The sequence below is a fragment of the Mauremys reevesii genome, linkage group 14, assembly GCF_016161935.1.
Source record: "Mauremys reevesii isolate NIE-2019 linkage group 14, ASM1616193v1, whole genome shotgun sequence".
Lineage (NCBI taxonomy): Eukaryota > Metazoa > Chordata > Testudines > Geoemydidae > Mauremys > Mauremys reevesii.
Window position 1 is genome coordinate 28,173,545 of NC_052636.1, and position 18,048 is coordinate 28,191,592.

At 48.8% G+C, this 18,048-nt stretch overlaps 1 long non-coding RNA gene across 1 annotated transcript; it reads right to left on the reverse strand.

The window, feature by feature from the left end:
* Nucleotides 1-1,280: 1,280 nt before the first annotated feature.
* On the reverse strand, nucleotides 1,281-3,804 carry LOC120381863. Its single transcript, XR_005588168.1, has 3 exons — nucleotides 3,786-3,804; nucleotides 3,655-3,687; nucleotides 1,281-1,329 (listed from the first exon to the last, which is right to left on the reverse strand). It is a non-coding gene; the product is annotated as an uncharacterized LOC120381863 (long non-coding RNA).
* Between the last annotated feature and the right edge of the window lie 14,244 nt (nucleotides 3,805-18,048).

Consider the following 18,048-nt stretch of genomic DNA (forward strand, 5'->3'; position numbering starts at 1 on the left):
CGAAGAAGTGGGCTGGAGCCCACGAAAGCTTATGCTACAATAAATTTGTTAGTCTCCAAGGTGCCACAAGTCCTCCTGTTCTTTTTGCGGATACAGACTAACATGGCTGCTACTCTGAAACCTGTCTTCCAACAGTGGCCAATGCCCGGTGCCCCAGAGGGAATGAACAGAACAGGTAATGATCCAATGAGCCATCCCCTGTCACCTATTCCCAGCTTCTGGCAAACAGAGGCTAGGGACACCATCCCTGTCCAGCCTGGCTAATAGCCCCTAAGGGACCTGTCCTCCATGCACTTATCTAGTTCTTTTTTAACACTTTTATAATCTTGGCCTTCACAACATCCTGTGGCGAGGAGTTCCACAGGTTGACTGTGCGTTGTATGAAGAAATACTGCCTTTGGTTTGTTTTAAACCTGATGCCTCTTCATTTGATTTGGTGACCCCTAGTTCTTGTGTTAGAAGAAGTAGTAAACACCACTTCTGTATCTACTTTCTCTACACCAGTCATGATTTTATAGACCTCTCTCATCTCCCCCACCCCGCACATCTTGTGAACTGGGCTTTTCCCTCCCTGCTGCTGCAGCCTCCTTCCCACCCTTGGGCACAGCACCCACACACCCCTCTGCCCCTGCAGCCAGCTCCCCCCTCTAGGGCTGCTTGGTTGCCAATATTCCTGATGCTGGGAACTGAGAGGGGAGGGGATGGCAGGAGAAACACCTGGGGGCTGGTCAGTGCTGGGACGGGACAGTCTGTGCTGCAGGTGTCACTGTCTGGGACAGAGACTCTCTCCAGCCTGAGCTGGGACTGGGCAGATTATCAGGGGACACGTATTTGTGCCCCCTTTATTGTTTTCAGGGTTGAAATAAGGGCGGAGAACCCCAGAGAAGGTGTCAGTGAAAGTGAAGAGATGGGACTTGTCAGTCACATTGTAAAAGGAGACCTCGCCCGCCTCATAGTCCAGGAAAATCCCCAATCATCTGGCCCTGACGCTCACGGGCAGGACGGTCGGGGGGGAGGTATTGGCCTTGAATTGCCCAGCATGCTGACATATTGTCCAGTATCCATTCTCCGGTAGAAATACAATATGCCCCTTCCTGCGCACATCTTCCCTACAGACCCCCAGAGTCCAGAGATTCTTTCCTCCAACCTCCACCTGCCAGTAACGTTTCCCACCTGTGAATCCCTCAGCGCCCAGGACAATCGCCATAGTATCAAATCTCTCTGGATTGTCAGGCAGATCCTGGCGCTTGTCTTGGTGTGTCACACGTTTCCGATCCTCAGCCAGGACGAGGTAGGGATTTGCTGTGCTGGGATCCAGAGTCACATCCACTGGGGAGAGAGTCACAGAGTCAGTGCCGGGGCCAGAGGCTGGCCATTCTAGGGGGGCACAATCTAAAGGGGAGAACATGTGCCCACCCCATGTGTCTTCTCCCTGTGCCCAGCCCGGGCTGCCCTGCTCCTCCTGCCCCATGTTACCTGTGGGAGCGGGGGGAGAGCTCTGTCCTTTTCCCACTGCACCTGTGCCCCAGGGCCTGGGCGGGGAGTGGGACAGAGCCTTTCTGATGTGGCCAAAGCCAGCTGCTCCTGGTCGCTGCCTCTGTGCAGCTGAGCCAGCCTGGCTGGGGTGACAGCTCCTGCTCCCTGCCTGGGCCCACCTGCTGGGGATGACGGCTGAGCTGAGGGGACTCTGGCTCACTCAGCACCTGGTCCCGCATCCATCCTCCTGCTCCCCACTGCCAGGGCTGGGGCCAGGCACAGCGGGAGAAGGGAACTCCCCCTTCTCCCTGCAGCAGGCCAATCTGGGCAGGGGCCCCCCCACATGTAGCCTCAAGAAGTGGCATGTACACCCTGGCAGCTGGAGCTCCATGCACTGAGTGGGGTACGAGGACGTCACAGCGGCTGTGTGAGCCCCCCATGGTGCTGCTGACATGGCTCAGCCCTGACCCCTGCTGGAACCTCTCTCCCTGCGGCCCATGCAGGTCTTGGTCTCCCTGTGGTTGCCATTAATGTGAGTTATGATGTGAGCTCCTATCCACTAAGAACTGGCCTCAGGCTGGGCTGAGATCGGTGACAGGGAAGTGAAAGCTCCCATCACTGCCCCCTGCCAAACCAGCCCATCCAGCTTCCCCCCGCAATGCGGTAACAACAATACTCACACTTGGCAACACCCTGAGCGCCCCCAGCGGGCAGGGCGAGGGCCTGTCCAAGGACCAATGGGCACAATCTTCAGGAAAAACAACAAGGAGTTTGGTGGCACCTTAAAGACCAACAGATTTATTATGGCATCAACTTCCGTGGGTAAAAAATCCCATTTCTTCAGCTGCACGGAGTACGAAGAAGTGGATTTTTTCCCCACAAAAGCTTATGCCCTAATAAATCGGTTGGTCTTTAAGGTGCCATCGAACTCCTCGTTGTTTTTGTGGATACAGACTGACACGGCTGCCCCTCTGAATCTTCAACAAGGGAGACCGAGGCTGGAAATTAGGAAACACTTTCTCACTCTCAGGGCAGTGAAGCTCTGGACCGGCTCCAAGGGAGCCTGTGGGATCCCTGTCACTGGCGGTTTGCAAGAACAGGTTGGACAAACCCCTGTCAGGGATGGTCTAGGCCCTGCCCCAGTGCAGGGAGCTGGATTCGGCGACCTCGCAAAGTCCCTTCCAACCCGGCATTGCTATGAGTCTAGGTTACAGCTGTTCTGGTGCTGGGTCCAGGGCCCTGGCGGTTCTAAGCACGGTGTGTGGCACACGGTGGAGTTAACAATCTTAGTGATCACAGCAGCTGGTAGCTCAGCGTCCCTGCCAGGGCCTGTAACCAGCTCAGCTGGGTGTTACTGGCTTGTGTGGACAGGAGCTAGGGTTGCCACCTGTCCAGGTTTTCACAGGATCAGCCCATTGTTCAGGTCGCTGTCCTGCGAAATCTGAGTCTGTGCAGGAGGTTAAAAGTCCTGGGTTTGCCAGTGGCTGTAGTGGGGGAAGCTGTGGGGTGGCAGTGACTGCTCAAAGGGAGCGCTAGCTTCAGAGTGTCTTGGGACCAGCAAGCGGGAGATGAGGCGCTCAGAGCTGGTAGGGCCCAGTCACCACGGTGGAAGTACCAACCGTGACGTTTAACTGCCGGATGGTAACAGGTTGGATCTGGTGCCAGGCCCTGCTTTGTGAGGCTGGTGCCCAGGGCAGTGACAGGAACAGAAGCCTGAGAGGGCTGGTCTCCTCTCCCAGGGTGGGATGGGACACAGTGCCCGGGGTGAAGAGACAGGGGGTGTATGTGGAGCAGGGAGATGTCCCATTTTTTGCACCTCAGAGGGGGCAACCACAACAGGACCCCAACACTGTTTGTGTAACTGACCTGAGTGCCCCCCTCCCTCCCAGCTGTGTGCGGCAGGATACCCCAGAGTACATGGAGCCATGGCCAGTGGTGCTGCAATGTGTGTGCATGTCCCTTGGGGTCTCTAATCCCTGCTGGAGCTGCCCAGACTCTCCCAGCCTTCACCAGTACATACATATGGTCAGGCAGCATGCTGGGTGCAAATACACCCAGACAGCTGTTCGTAGCCTATCGAATGTCATAGGAAAATGCTCTGTGTAGGGAAAGGAGCCAGGAGCTCCCACGGGGAGGTGGATCTCCCCATGGATAAAATATCAGCGACTTGTACAGTACCTGCGTAGAGCTGCGCGCTTCTCCACCCTGTAACTAAACACAGACAGAGGGGTGAGAACGCCCGTGAACACCAACACTCTGAGCAGGAAACAATGTCACACAAGGGTGATAATGGGGGGAATGGAACTTACTGATCTCAGCCAGGAGTTTGGCTAAAAACAAAACACAGAGAAACGAGTCAGTATCACACTATGTTGCAGAAGGAAAGCGAGTCAAAGAGACTTTAAAGCAGAGAAGTTAAAATCCTTAGACTGAGCCAGGAGGCTACATCAGCAACCAGAGCCTGGCAGCTCCTGGGCAACAAAGGAATCAGCAAGGGGAGAAACACAGTAACCCCATCCTGCCAGCTGCAAGAGGTTGTGAGAGCCAAAGGGGGATTGAAGTGGGGCGGACTGCCCCACTCCCTGTGAGAGTGGGCTGCGGCAGGCCAGGGCACCTGCGCAGACAGGGCTTATTGTGAGCCAATCAGGGCCCAGTTTGGAGACAGCCAATTAGGGCCAGGCTCAGACATATATAAAGGCTGCCCAGAGCAGGAGCAGTCAGTCTGTCTCAGGCCTTCAACAGGGGAAGGTCAGTCTCTAAGGAAGGAGACTAGCACTGTGGACAGCGCAGTGCTGGCCAGGCTCGGGGAGGCTAGGGAGCTTGAACCTGTAGCCTGCCAGGCTGCAGGCCCTGAAGGGAAGGGCCTAGCGGGTGCAAGGGGCCGTAGGGGAAGCGGCCCAGGGAAACAGACAGCGGAAGGAGAGAAAAGGACAGTGAAGCTGACGCCAGAGGGTCCCTGGGCTGGGACCCAGAGTAGAGGGCGGGCCTGGGTCCCCCCTTCACTCCTTGTAGGGCACCCAGCCATTGGCTGTAGGGAGTGGCCATATTGCTATGCCAGATCCCAACAAGAGGGATTGGACTCAAGGGCGGTTGGACATAGTGACTGAGGTGTGGGACTGCTGAGCACAGACCCCCCTGCCCCGGAAGGGGGTGTAGATGGACTAAGGGGCACTGCTGGAGGGCAGTGGCCTCGAGGAGGATGCCGCCGAGCACGCAGCAATGCGGATCCAAAGACAACAACAGAAGACAGAATGATGGATGGGACACTACCAAGAGGGGGCGCTCCACTGGAAAGAGCTAATTCCCAGAGTCACCAGCAGGAGGCACCCAGGTGGTGAGTCCCGACCGTTACACGGATCCTTCAGCAAATCGAAAATATTAAAATATTAACCCTGTGAAGTCAGTAAAAGGAGAAAAGTGCATCGGGTGAAGAGTATGATGGGACTGAATAGGCCAAAGTTTAACTAGAAGAGTGAATGGCCAGAGATATAAAACAAATACCAGGGATATATTTCAGTCTAGCAGAATCAGGAAGCCTGTGAGAGAATCAGTGGGTCCCTTGGATCAGCAGGGATAAAGGGAGCAATTCAGGAGGGTGAGGACAATGGTGAGAGAATAACCAATTTCTTTATATTGATTATCACCATAGACGGGGGTTGGGGAGAGACCTACTGTGGTAGAACACACCCCTGTACTCACACTCTATGCACTATTGTAGTAATCTTTGTACAAAGTATGCCTTGAAAGGTATCATTTGAAAACTCATCATTTGCTGATCAGTACTTCCCTGGTAAAATGTGTGACAAATTTGTCCGTGATGTTTTAAGATTCCCCTGTACAGTGTTATTAACCCAAGTTCCAAGCCCCACAGCTGAGCCCAAACAAGTTGGCAAACAGGTCTGGCCTAAACAAAGGAATATGTGCTCTGCTTAATTTGCATTAATCAAGCAGGAAGGGAAAACAAAGGAAGAAAAATACTAACAGGAAATATCCTCCTACATAGATTCTGTCTCCCAGCTGGAAATGTTTTTTCAAGGTGTATTAGAGGGGAAGAACTGAAACTATAAAAAGGAGGGAAACCACCCCAAGGCCCCCCCGTTTTCTCTGTCCCTGCACATCAGATTCACTGCACCTGAAGAGAAAAAGGAAGCCCTCATTGGACTCGGGGGAAGGGGACCTGACCTGAGAGTTTGGTCAGTAACCTGCTGGAGCATGTGATAAGAAAATGCTTGAATTTAATATAGTTAAGTTAGGCTTCAGTAAACATCTTATCTTTATTTTTCTTGTAACCATTTCTGTTATGCCTCATCACCTGTACTCACTTAAAATCTTTCTCTTTGTAGTTAATACATTTGTTTTACTGTTTTATCTAAACCAGTGTGTTGAAATAGAAATACATGAATAATTATGTGAGATAATAACATGGCATATTATTCCCTTAAACGAATAACATCTTAAAATATTTTGTACTGTCCAGGAGAGGGCTGGGCAGTGCAAGACACACATTTCTGGGGAAATCTTCGACTGGGGTGTGCTCAGGTCACCCTGCAGTATAACCGAGGCAGAGGTTGCAGAGAAGATTGAAAGATTTCTTCACCGTATAGCCACCGAATCAACAAGAGGTGATGCTATTTTAGATTTAGTATTGGTGAGTAGTGAGGATCTCATAGAAGAACTGGTTGGAGAGGAGAGCCTTGATTTGAGTGATCATGAGCTAACTCCATTTAAACTAAATGGAATGATAAACAAAAATATGGCTGCAACTAGGATCCTTGATTTAAAAAAAAAATAAGGGAATTAGTTAGAGAAGTGGACTGGACTAAAGAACTCAAGGATCTGAATATGGAGGAAGCTTGGAATTACTTTGCTTCTGCAACTTTGACTTAATCAGAAGCTAGCGTCCCACACAAGGGGAACCACATTTTTAGGGAAGGGTTGCAGACCAAACTGGATGAGTAAGCACATGAAACAGGCATCAAGAGAAAGCGGAAAGCCTACAAGGAATGGAAGATGGGATTGATCAGCAAGGAAAACTCCCTCTTGGAGGTCAGAAAGTGTAGGGGAAAAGTGAGAATTGCTAAAAGCCAAGCAGCGCTGGACCTTATGAAGGGAATTAAAACCAATAAGTAAAAGGTTTTATAGCCACATAAATAAGAAGTGGGACCATTAAACACTGAAGATGAGGTGGAGATTAAAGTAATCTAGGCATGGCCCAACACCTAAATGAATACTTTGCTTCAGTTTTTAAAAAGGGTAACGAGGAGCTTAGGGGTAGTGGCAGGGTGGCTAATGGGAACGAGGATATGGAAATAGAAATGACCATATCCAAGGTGAAAGTCAAACTCAAACAGCTCAATGAGATCAAATTGGGGGCCAGATAATCTCCATCCAAGAATATTAAAGGAACTGGCACGTGAAATCTCAAGCACAATAGCAAGGTTTTTAATGAATCTGTAAACTCCAGGGTTGTACCCTATGATTGGAGAATTGCTAATATCGTTTCTATTTTTAAGAAAGGGGAAAAAACTGATCCAGTTTGACCTCAATTGTATGCAAGGTCTTGGAACAAATGTTGAAGGAGAAAGTAGTTAAGGACATAGAAGTAAATGGTAATTGGGATAAAATACAACATGGGTTTACAAAGGTAGCTCATGCCAGAGCAACCTGATCTCCTTCTTTGAGAAAGTAACTGATTTTTTTAGACAAAGGAGATGTAGTAGATCTAACCTACCTGGGCTTCAGTAAGGCATTTGATACATTTCTACATGGGAAATTGTTAATTAAATTGGAGAAGCTGGAGACAAATATGACAACTGAAAGGTGGTTAAGGAACTATTTAAATGGGAGATGACCTGTTGTCAACTGTCAGGCTGGAAGGAGGTTACTAGTGTAGTTCCTCGAAGATCAGTCTTGGGACCAATCTTATTTAACATTTTCATTAAAGACCTTAGCACACTCCCAGTTTTTGTGCCAATACAATTTTCAGATGACACAGTGTCAGGAGGTATTGCCAATATGGAGGAGGACTGGAATATCATACAAGATCTGAACAACCTTGAAAACAGGAGTAATAGAAATGGGATGAAATTTAACAGTGCAAAGTGCAGGGTCATGCACTTCGGGACTAACAACAATAACTTTTGGTATAAGGTGAGGAAGCTTAAGTTGAAAGTGACAGAAGAGCAGAAAGATCTGGGTATATTGGTTGATCACAGGATGTCTATGAGCTACCAATGTTATCTGGCCATGAAAATCCTCATGCAATCCTAGGAGTTATTTCTAATAGAGATAGGGCAGAAATGGTTACTCTCCCTGTGCAGTACCACAAGGAATCATTACAGCTATTCACACAGGTTATTGTGCCCGAGTCCTGGCCCCCGGGAGAGCACCCGCTGAAATGTCACCGAATTTCAGCGGCATTTCGGCGGGGATGCCTCTCTGATGCCGCTTGCTGTCGACAAGTGACATCATCGAGAGGCGTCGCTCCCGAATTTCGGCGGGGACGCCTCTCGATGACTCCGCTTGTCGACGGCAAGAGGTGTCGCCGCTGAAATGACGCCAAAATTAGATGGCATTTTGGTGGGTGCTCCACCGCCGCAGTGGTCCTTTGTCTGGCACCCGCCAGCAGGGCCGGCTTTAGGCCAATTCCACCAATTCCCCCGAATCGGGCCCCGCGCCTAAGAGGGCCCCGCGCCCAGTGAGAATCTCTTCCCTGGCTAGAGGAACCTTTTAAATTTTTACTCACCTGGCAGCGCTCCGGGTCTTCGGCAACACTTCGGCAGTGGGTCCTTCGCTTGCTCTGGGTCTTCAGAGGCACTTTGGCGGCGGGTCCTTCAGTGCCACCAAAGACCTGGAGCGAGTGAAGGACCCGCCGCCGAAGACTCGGAGCACTGCCCGGTGAGTACAAGCCCCATGTGTTTTTAAAATTTTATATCTATCTATATCTGTGTGTGAGTGTGTGTGTGTATGTATGTGTGTGTATATATATGTGTCATCCCTGCCGGGGCCCCGTTGAAACGGTTCGAATTGGGCCCCGCACTTGCTAAAGCTGGCCCTGCCCGCCAGACAAAAAGGTTGGGGACGATTGGGTTCTATATACTCAGGAAACAAGACCTGTGCATCTCTGTGGACACATCTATGAAGATCTCTGCTGAATGTGTAGCAGTGATTTAAAGAAGGAAGTGTTAGGATGTACACAACAGGACAGAAAAACATACTGTGTGCAGTACTGGTCACCCCATCTCAGAAAGGGTCTTTCAGGTGCAGCAATTAGAATAATTACGGCTCTGAAGACAAAGTCATATAAAGACTGATAGATATGAGCACCTCTTTCAATCTTCTTTCCTAATACAAGAAGAGGAGACTCAAATACACTGAAAGGCAGCAAATCTCAAACTATAAGAGGAAATGGTATTTTATATGAGGCATAATTAGCCTGTGAAACTCCTTACTACAAGATAGCATTGAGGCTAAGCAGAAAAACAAAAGGATATTGACGTGGCTAAAGAGAACATGAAGATTTACACTGGGTCGGACTGAAAACAAAACAGACAAGCAAAGAAAAACCCCAAATGGACAAAGGATTCAAAGAGGCCCAGGCATTGATATGGAAATGCAAATAATCAGAGTTGTGACCGTTCTCCGAAACACAAGCATTCTGTCAGGGAGAGAAACCCCCTCCTGCTTCAGGGCACAAGGCAAACATTAACTGATGGGGTCAGGAAGGAACTTTCCCTGGGGGCAGGTTAGTCTGTCCTCGGGCATTAGGGGGTTACTCGCACCTTCTCCTGAAGCAGCAAGTGCTGGCCACTGTAAGAAGCAGGATCCCAGACTAGCTTAGCCTGAATCTGATTTGCTCTGGCAACAACTCGTGTTCTGAAAAGCTTCTGTTTTAGAGCCTGATTCAGCAAAACACGTAAGCACATGCTGAATCGGGATGGACCGACTCATGGCTTAAAGTGCAGCATGTGCTCAGCTACCCTGCTGAATGGGGGCACTAGTGAAAATGCATTTAAAGGCCTGTCTAGATAATGATCCCCAAATAAAAGCAATGGCTTTAAAACTCCTATGAAAACAAACTATGATTATTGGCTGAAGGAAGTGAAGCCCCACACTCAGCTCAATGATGTTTCTGTTTATCTGTCTGTAATGTAATAACCTCTGCAAGTTAAAACACATCCCATCCGCGCCAATGCTTCAGGATGTGCTCTAGGCATCAGTGGGCAGAAACCTCCTGATTTTGGTAAAAATTGGAAAACCGTCAAAGCCTGATTTCCACTAAAATCACCATTTGATCCCTCAGGATACAGATACATACGAAAACAGGGGTCCTCAACCTACGGCACATGTGCCAAAGGTGGCACGCAAGACTTTTTTTTTTAATGGCAGGCTGTGGGTCCCGGCCACCGCTCAGCCCTCTGCCGGCCTGGGGTTCCATCTGCCGGCTCCTGCCAGCCGAGGTCCTGGCTGCCGGCCCACTCAGCCCACTGCCAGCCCCGCTCAGCCCGCTGCCAGCTGAGTGAACGGAACCCCAGGCCGGCAGCGGGCTCAGCAGTGGCCAGGACCCACAGCCTGCCATTTAAAAAAAAATCGGCTCACGTTCTACCTTTGGCTTGTGTGCCATAGGTAGAGGACCCCTGTTCTAGTGTATACTGTGTGCACTATACTTTATGGTAATTTTCACTGTACCTGATGTTCCCCTTACGTGCTGACCTTAGAACCTAACCCCTGCATAAGATGGGACTCCACTGTATCCATTTTTGAAAGTTAATAATAAGTAATAAAATAATAAATAATAATTGGAGATATACCAATCTCCTAGAACTGGAAGGGACCTCGAAAGGTCATCGAGTCCAGCCCCCTGCCTTCACTAGCAGGACCAATTTTTGCCCCAGATCCCTAAGTGGCCCCCTCAAGGATTCAGCTCACAACCCTGGGTTTAGCAGGCTAATGCTCAAACCACTGAGCCATCCCTCCCCTAATAATAAGCAATGCTCTGAGGGGAGGAGAAGAGGGGAGCGCAAGGTGGAAGTTTCGCCTAGGGTGCAAAATATCCTTGCACTGGCCCTGACCATGGGCATAGTGCTGGCTACACGGACAGCAGAGTGAACCCAAACCTGCTCCTTCCCCGGCTGTGTGGGCATCATAAATCCCCTGTGAGGTCTGTGAGTGGGGCTTGGGTTTCCCAGCACCGACTGCCCCCCACCCACTACTCCTGCGCTAACATGGTGCATATGTGCAAGGACCTATGGCCAATCGTCAAACTTACGTGACCGTCCCCTGGCGTTATGAGACTCAGCTTCCCAGGCCCTCTCCCTGTCACTGCCCCTCTACATCCACTCCAGCCCAGGGTCCTGGTTATTGGAATAGTGAACAGACTCTCTTGTGGTTAGAGCTCTGGCCTAGAAATCAGCAGATGTAGGTCCAGTTTGCAGCTCTGTCACAAATTCTCCCTATGACCTTGGATAAGTCACCAAATCTTTCTGTGTTTCAGGTTTCCCATCTGTGAAATGGGAGGAATCGTCCATCCTCTCCCTCACCCTGTGTCCACCTGGCAGGGGCGGCTCTAGACATTTCGCCGCCCCAAGCACGACGGCATGCCGCGGGAGCGCTCTGCCGGTCGCTGGTCCCGCGGCTTTGGTGGACCCTCCGCAGGCACGCCTGTGGGAGGTCCACTGGAGCCCTGCCTGCCACCCTCCCGGCGACCGGCAGAGCGCCCCCCACGGCATGCTGCCCCAAGCACGTGCTTGGCACACTGGGGTCTGGAGCCGCCCCTGCCGCCTGGTCTATTTAGATTGGTAGCTCTTTGGGGAACGGATGGTCTTCTCTTATGTGTCTTTACAGCTCCCAGCACTGGGGACCTGAGCCCAGTTGGAAATTCTAGGCAGAACTCCACTGCTAATAAGTGTATTAGGACCAGATTCTGCCACACTTTTACTGATCAGTTTCACACCTCGAGTCCCATTACTCAAGGATAGCAGAATCTGACTTTTAATGTTGTATGAAATTCAATTCATTTTATGTATCAGAGGGGTAGCCGTGTTAGTCTGGATCTGTAAAAGCAGCAAAGAATCCTGTGGCACCTTATAGACTAACAGACGTTTTGCAGCATGAGCTTTCGTGGGTGAATACCCACTTCGTCGGATGCAAGTACTGGAAATTTCCAGGGGCAGAGAGGGGTGTGTGTGTGTGTATGTATATATGTGTGTGTGTGTGTGTGTGTATATATATATATATATATATATATATATATATATATATATATATATATATATATATAAAATACACAAGCAAGAAGCAAGCTCGAGATAACGAGGTTAGTTCAGTCAGGGAGGATGAGGCCCTGTTCTAGCAGTTGAGGTGTGAAAACCAAGGGAGGAGAAACTGGTTTTGTAGTTGGCAAGCCATTCACAGTCTGGTCCTGCAGCAAAAAAACTTCAGGACCAGACTTCAGAGAGAAACTGCTGAGCTTCAGTTCATCTGCAAATTTGATACCATCAGCTCAGGATTAAACAAAGACTGTGAATGGCTTGCCAACTACAGAACCAGTTTCTCCTCCCTTGGTGTTCACACCTCAACTGCTAGAATAGGGCCTCATCCTCCCTGATTGAATTAACTTCGTTATCTCTAGCTTGCTTCTTGCTTGCATATATATACCTGCCCCTGGAAATTTCCACTACTTGCATCTGACGAAGTGGGTATTCACCCACAGCTCATGCTGCAAAACGTCTGTTAGTCTATAAGGTGCCACAGAATTCGTTTTATGCTACTCTAAGACTTCCCAGGTGCTGCAGATATTATGTGGCAGTCTGCACCTGCAATATAGAGCTGCCATGGGGGAGTTTGAGCTTGGACAGCCAAGCAGGGGGTAGTCGGGGCTTGTGGTCCACTGGACAGGATAGGATGCATCTCCTCTTCTCCTTGGAACTAACTTTAGTTCCCCATGTAGACAAGCCCTTAACATAGCTAGTGTGGCACAGCTATTCAGCACTAGCTGTCTGTGTGGACACTCTCATTGCATACTAAGAATGCTCTTGTTTGGTTTAGGTTAATCCACTTTGGAAGAACAGAAGTTTGGAATGAGTGTCCACAAGGGGAATTAATACAGAGTAGCTGTTGTGCTTTAAATCCAAACCCTAGTTATTTCACACAAACTTCCCTGTGAATTCTCCATGTCAACAAGCCCTAAATTTGGTGGGAGGAGATTTGATTTCCTTGTTTTTGTACTTGTATGTGTAGAGGCTGGTAGGGGCAGCGTGCTGGGAGAGAAGCTGAATCCTGATTAGGGGGCAGGGCTTCTCTGGCTAGGGGTCCTATAAAGTTGGCCAGGCAGTTGTGCAGCGGCACAGGAGCCAGCAAACGGGGATTTGAGTTCTGTTGGAAGAGTTTGGGGTGGGGGAGACCAAGAGGCAGGCAGAGATCTGAGTCACTACAGAGAATTCTTTCCTGGGTGCTGGCTGGTGAGTCTTGCCCACATGCTCAGGGTTTAACTGATCGCCATATTTGGGGTCGGGAAGGAATTTTCCTCCATGGCAGATTGGCAGGGTCCCTGGAGGTTTTTTGCCTTCCTCTGCAGCTTGGGCCACGGGTCACGGGCCACTTGCTGGAGGATTCTCTGCAGCTTGAGGTCTTCAAACCACAATTTGAGGACTTCAATAGCTCAGACATAGGTTAGGGGGTTGTTACAGGAGTGGGTGGGTGAGATTCTCTGGCCTGCATTGTGCAGGTCAGACTAGATGATCATAATAGTCCCTTCTGACCTTAAAGTCTATGAGTCTATGAATTTTCCATGTCAACAAGCCTTAAATTTGGTGGGATGAGGTTTGATTTCCTTGTTCCTCACTCCAGCAACCCTTTTAGAACAACCAGCTGTCCTTTCCCTCTTCATCCAGTATCTGCCATCACATTCAGCAGGGCTGGATAAGTTCATTAGCTGGATGTTCTGCCAGAAATGGTTCACAGTGAAATAAACAATTCATTAACTAGATGCTATAAAATAGAAACAGAGCAGGTAAAGAATTGTCACTGACATTCCTCCCTCCCCCTCCTCACCAGAGCGGGTACCCTGGAGGGTGTAGCTCAATAGTCAAGCTCCTCGCACTTTCACACTGACTGTGACATTTTATCCCTATAAGGTGACCAGACGAGGAGAGAATACCCCTTGGGAAACAGGGATGAGCATCGCTTAGTATCAGCTTTGCTTACCTGTGAATCTTTGGGTTATGTCACGTGCTGAAAGAAACAGAAATGGGAATTCACCCAAAAATTACAGACTCAAGACAAAAATTGGGGGAGGGATGGCTCAGTGGTTTGAGCATTGGCCTGCTAAACCCAGGGTTGTGAGTTCAATCCTTGAGGGGGCCACTTAGGGATCTGGGGCAAAAAAAAAAAATTTGACCTTTCAAGGTCCCTTCCAGTTCTAGGAGATTGGCATATCTCCAATTATCTTATCTTAAAAATTGCTAAAAAATTAAGCTACACAAACTAAAACCAGGGCTTACTTTGTTCTGCCAGAGGGGTCCATGGGAATGAAAAGAGAGAAAAAGGAATAAAACAACAATAAACAATTAGCAGAGATGATCAGTGATAAAACTACCCCATTCTAAACCCAAATTACATTGGCTTCCGTGTGAATTCTGCCTGAGTAAGGACATCAGGATTGGGCCTCTAATTATTAATTACGGCTTCTGCTTTATTGCACTCAATCTTGCATAACCTCCATCCTAGAAATCAATGGGACTGCACCTGTGAGGATCACTGATGTGAGTCAGGGTGGCAGAATTGCCCCTTTAGTAAAAAAGGGGCCAGGTTCCCTCCCCTGCTCTGGTCACTTCATGCAAGGATGGTGCAGACTGGCTGAATTGGGCCCTAACAGGACATCAGAGAATTCCTCCAGCATCGGGCCTGCTCAGCTGGGGGAAAGCAGCATAGCCCACTCCTGTGCCAACTGCCCCCACCATGCCAGCGTGGTGTAGGGGCAAGTCAGGAGTCATAGGGTTTAGACAGAGGGGCAGAACTGGATCACACAGCCAATGCTTGGGGACTACAGACAGCTGGAGTAAACAGGGGCTGCAGTGATTGATGCTGGGGCATCTTGAGACTTCAGGAGCCATAACCAACTCCCTACTGCCCCCCTCTCCAGTACAATACTCCAAGCAGATCTTGGCACAGGAGAGATTCTGGCCTCCAGTTCAAAGACCTCTTCTCTTGCGTTTCCATCATCTGGTCGTGCAGGGATGATCCCAGGCATGCTGAGCCTGCTCCTGGCCCAGTGAGAGCAGAGGGTGCTCAGCTCTGCGCAGGATTAGGCACATGTTCCTTCTCCTACAAGTGCTCTGTGGAAGCCAGCCGGGGTCAGGGGCCCAGTCCTGCCCCAAGCAAGGCAATGGGTGCAGGAGTGTGGCTGTGGCGAGCTTGGAGGCTTGGGCCTTTTTTGTCAGAGAGAATTATTGTTAAGAGCGGCCGTCTTGGGTCAGGCCAAAGGTCCACCTAGCCCAGCGTCCTGTCTGCCGACAGCGGCCAGTGCCCGGTGCCCCAGAGGGAATGAACAGAACAGGGAATCAAGTGACCCATCCCCTATCACCCATTCCCAGCTTCTGGCAAACAGAGGCTAGAGACACCTTCCCTGCCCAGCCTGGCTAATAGCCATCGATGGACCTGTCCTCCTTGAACTTCTCTAGTTCTTTTTTGAACCGTGTTAATGTCTTGGCCTTCACAACATCCCCTGGCAAGGGGTTCCACAGGTTGACCGTGTGTTGGGTGAAGAAATACTTCCTTTGGTTTGTTTTAAACCCGCTGCCTCTTCATTTCACTGGGTGACCCCTAGTTCTTGTGTTATGAGAAGAGATAAATAGCATTTACTTTCTCTATACCATTTATATGTCTCTATCACATCCCCCCACTTAGTTATCTGTTTTCCAAGATGAACAATCCGTTTTTTTCATCTCTCCTCATACAGAAGCTGTTCCATACCCTTTATTCATTTTTGTTGCCCTTTTCTGAACCTTTTCCATTTCTAATATATCTTTTTTTGAAATAGGGTGACCAGAGCTATCTATAGTTGGGTTTATGTTTTCCAATGTGCATCACTTTACATTTATCAACATTGAATTTCATCTGTCATTTTATTGCCCAGTCACACAGTTTTGTGAGATCCCTTTTTAACACAGTCAGCTTTGTACTTAACTCTCGAGTAGTTTTGTATCCTCTGCAAATTTTGCCACCTCACTATTTACCTCTGCTTACTATTACAAGATCTCTCTGAAGACAGAAAGTGAAGTTTGTTTGTGATTTTTTTTTCCAAGGGTTAATGTGAAAAATAAAACTTAATATTCATATTTCAGTGCCACAAATTTTCCATTTATTATTTCTATCTAAAAATCTCTATTTGTATGTTATCAGTCCTAGGCCTGGATTTCCCCTTGTCTTGTGTGTCACTGTAACCAGTACCACACATCAGTTTACTTTATACACAGCATTTTCAGTGTTCACTTTCCAAGATTAAGCTTGATGAAACCTAGTAAAACCGCACTTACCTTCCATTGCCTCATATTCTGCTGGAAAGTAAGACAATGTGAATTAATCCTGAGTCACAAAAGTTAATGTGCAATAGTCAAGATACAAGTAATATCCCCCTCACTGGTGTTATGACTGTTCTTGAGAGTTTTTGTCCTTAAGATGCTAAGCAGAGCACAGCACAGGGGCTGGCTGCTTGTGGGGAAAGTGACCCAACTTCTCTTGTCCCTGTTGTTACATGTAATATTTTACACACATCAGATACTGTACAGAGAAACCTGGACCAGAGATCAGGGCTTCCTGGCTCCATGAGATAACTCTATATCCTGCCCCCCCACCCTCCTTCCTGTGACAGGTGGGCAGGGGGTTACAGGTCCCCCATCACTGGCCACTAGGGGTTTCTCACGTCATGATTTGAAGCACCTGGTAGTGCAGGTCAGAGACAGAATCCCAGGGTAGGTGGGCCCTGATCTTAAGAATACAGAAGTGGCCAGTGCAAATCAGAACACAAGTTTTTAGGGCTTAGTTCAGCAAAGAAATTAAGCAGATTCTTAAGTACTTTGCTTAATTGGGACATTTAGTGAATATACATTTAAGGGACTATTCATCACAGATAACTATCCCTGAATAAAAACTGTTCGCTTGAAGTTAAGGGTTTTTTGAAAATTACCTATAAATTGTTATATATGGCAAATAAAGTTTTAACAAGTAAAAAGGGGTTTTTCAAACAGGAATTTGCCAGGCGTCCAGATTTCTGAGACAGCTTTTAAAATCTCAGCCTCATTGTCTGAAAGGCTGGAAATTCATAACGCCATTCCCAGCACCAGCCTTCTCCCAGCCACTGTCAGTAAAATTTTCAAAACCACCTAAGTGACTGAGGCATCCAAGTTCTGCTGAAAGTCATTGGGACGTTGGCTCCTAAAGCACTGCACACTTTTGAAAGTATTTACACTCTGGACATATTGAGTAAGGGGCAAAGATGGAGAACGTCTTTGCACAGAGAACAAACCAATCTCAATTTCAGTTCATAGTGAGATCCCTTAATAGCTGCCTGGAAGATCCAAGAAATTCATTGCAAAGTTTGAGATTTTTCCATCTCCTCCCCATCCCTCCCCCTTAAAATGTAATGAAGAAATGTTACCTTTCTCTGAAAGATGTTTTTCTAGAAATAAATAACAAGAGACATAAAGTGACATAGTTGACTTAAGTGATGGCAAACTTACAGCAGTATTTTTTTCCCTACGGATCATTGTACGCACAGACACTCGCTTTCTATCTGTTCCCCTTGTCTATATTATACTGAGGCCATAGGGCTGGATCCACAAGGGTCTTAGGTATTGTGATGCTGAGCATCATAGAGTCTCACTTTTAGTTGTCCAGAAAAATCATAGGGAAAACAATGAGATTCATAGAGCCTGAGTTAGGGGCCTTGGCTTGTGACAGAGACATGCCCAAGCAAGCGTATTACAAGCTCATCAAAGAGAGGGTCATTTGTGGTCTCTGCCAGAAGCAAAGACCTAGCTGATTCTCATAGTTATTGTGAGATGTCTGTACAAGGGAAAAATAGTTTTGTAACATGTAGAATATTATGTTCCCCAAAACTACTGAAGGTAAAACAGCTCACCTGAGGCTGGGTGAGTCTCAGAACTCAACTCATTTAGCAGTGAGGACACTGACATCCAGGGCCGGTGCAAGGATATTTTGCGCCCTTGGCGAAACTTCCACCTTGCGCCCCACTTGCGTCAGCTCCCCACCCTCTGCCCTGAGGCACTGCCCCCGCCCCAGCTCACCCCTGTTCCGTGCACGAGCACCCTGAGCATGCCATGGCCGCTTCACTTCTCCCACCTCCCAGGCCTGTGGTGCCAATCAGCTTAGGCACCACAAGCTTGGGAGGCGGGAGAAGTGAAGCAGCCACGCCGTGCTCGGGGAGGAGGTGGGGCAGGGGTGAGCTGGGGCGGAGAGTTCCCTTGTGTGCCCCCCCCCTTACTTGCTGCAGGCGGCCCTCCCCGCGCTCTCCTGCCCCAGCTCCTTCCGCCTAAATGCCGGTGGCAACCAGGG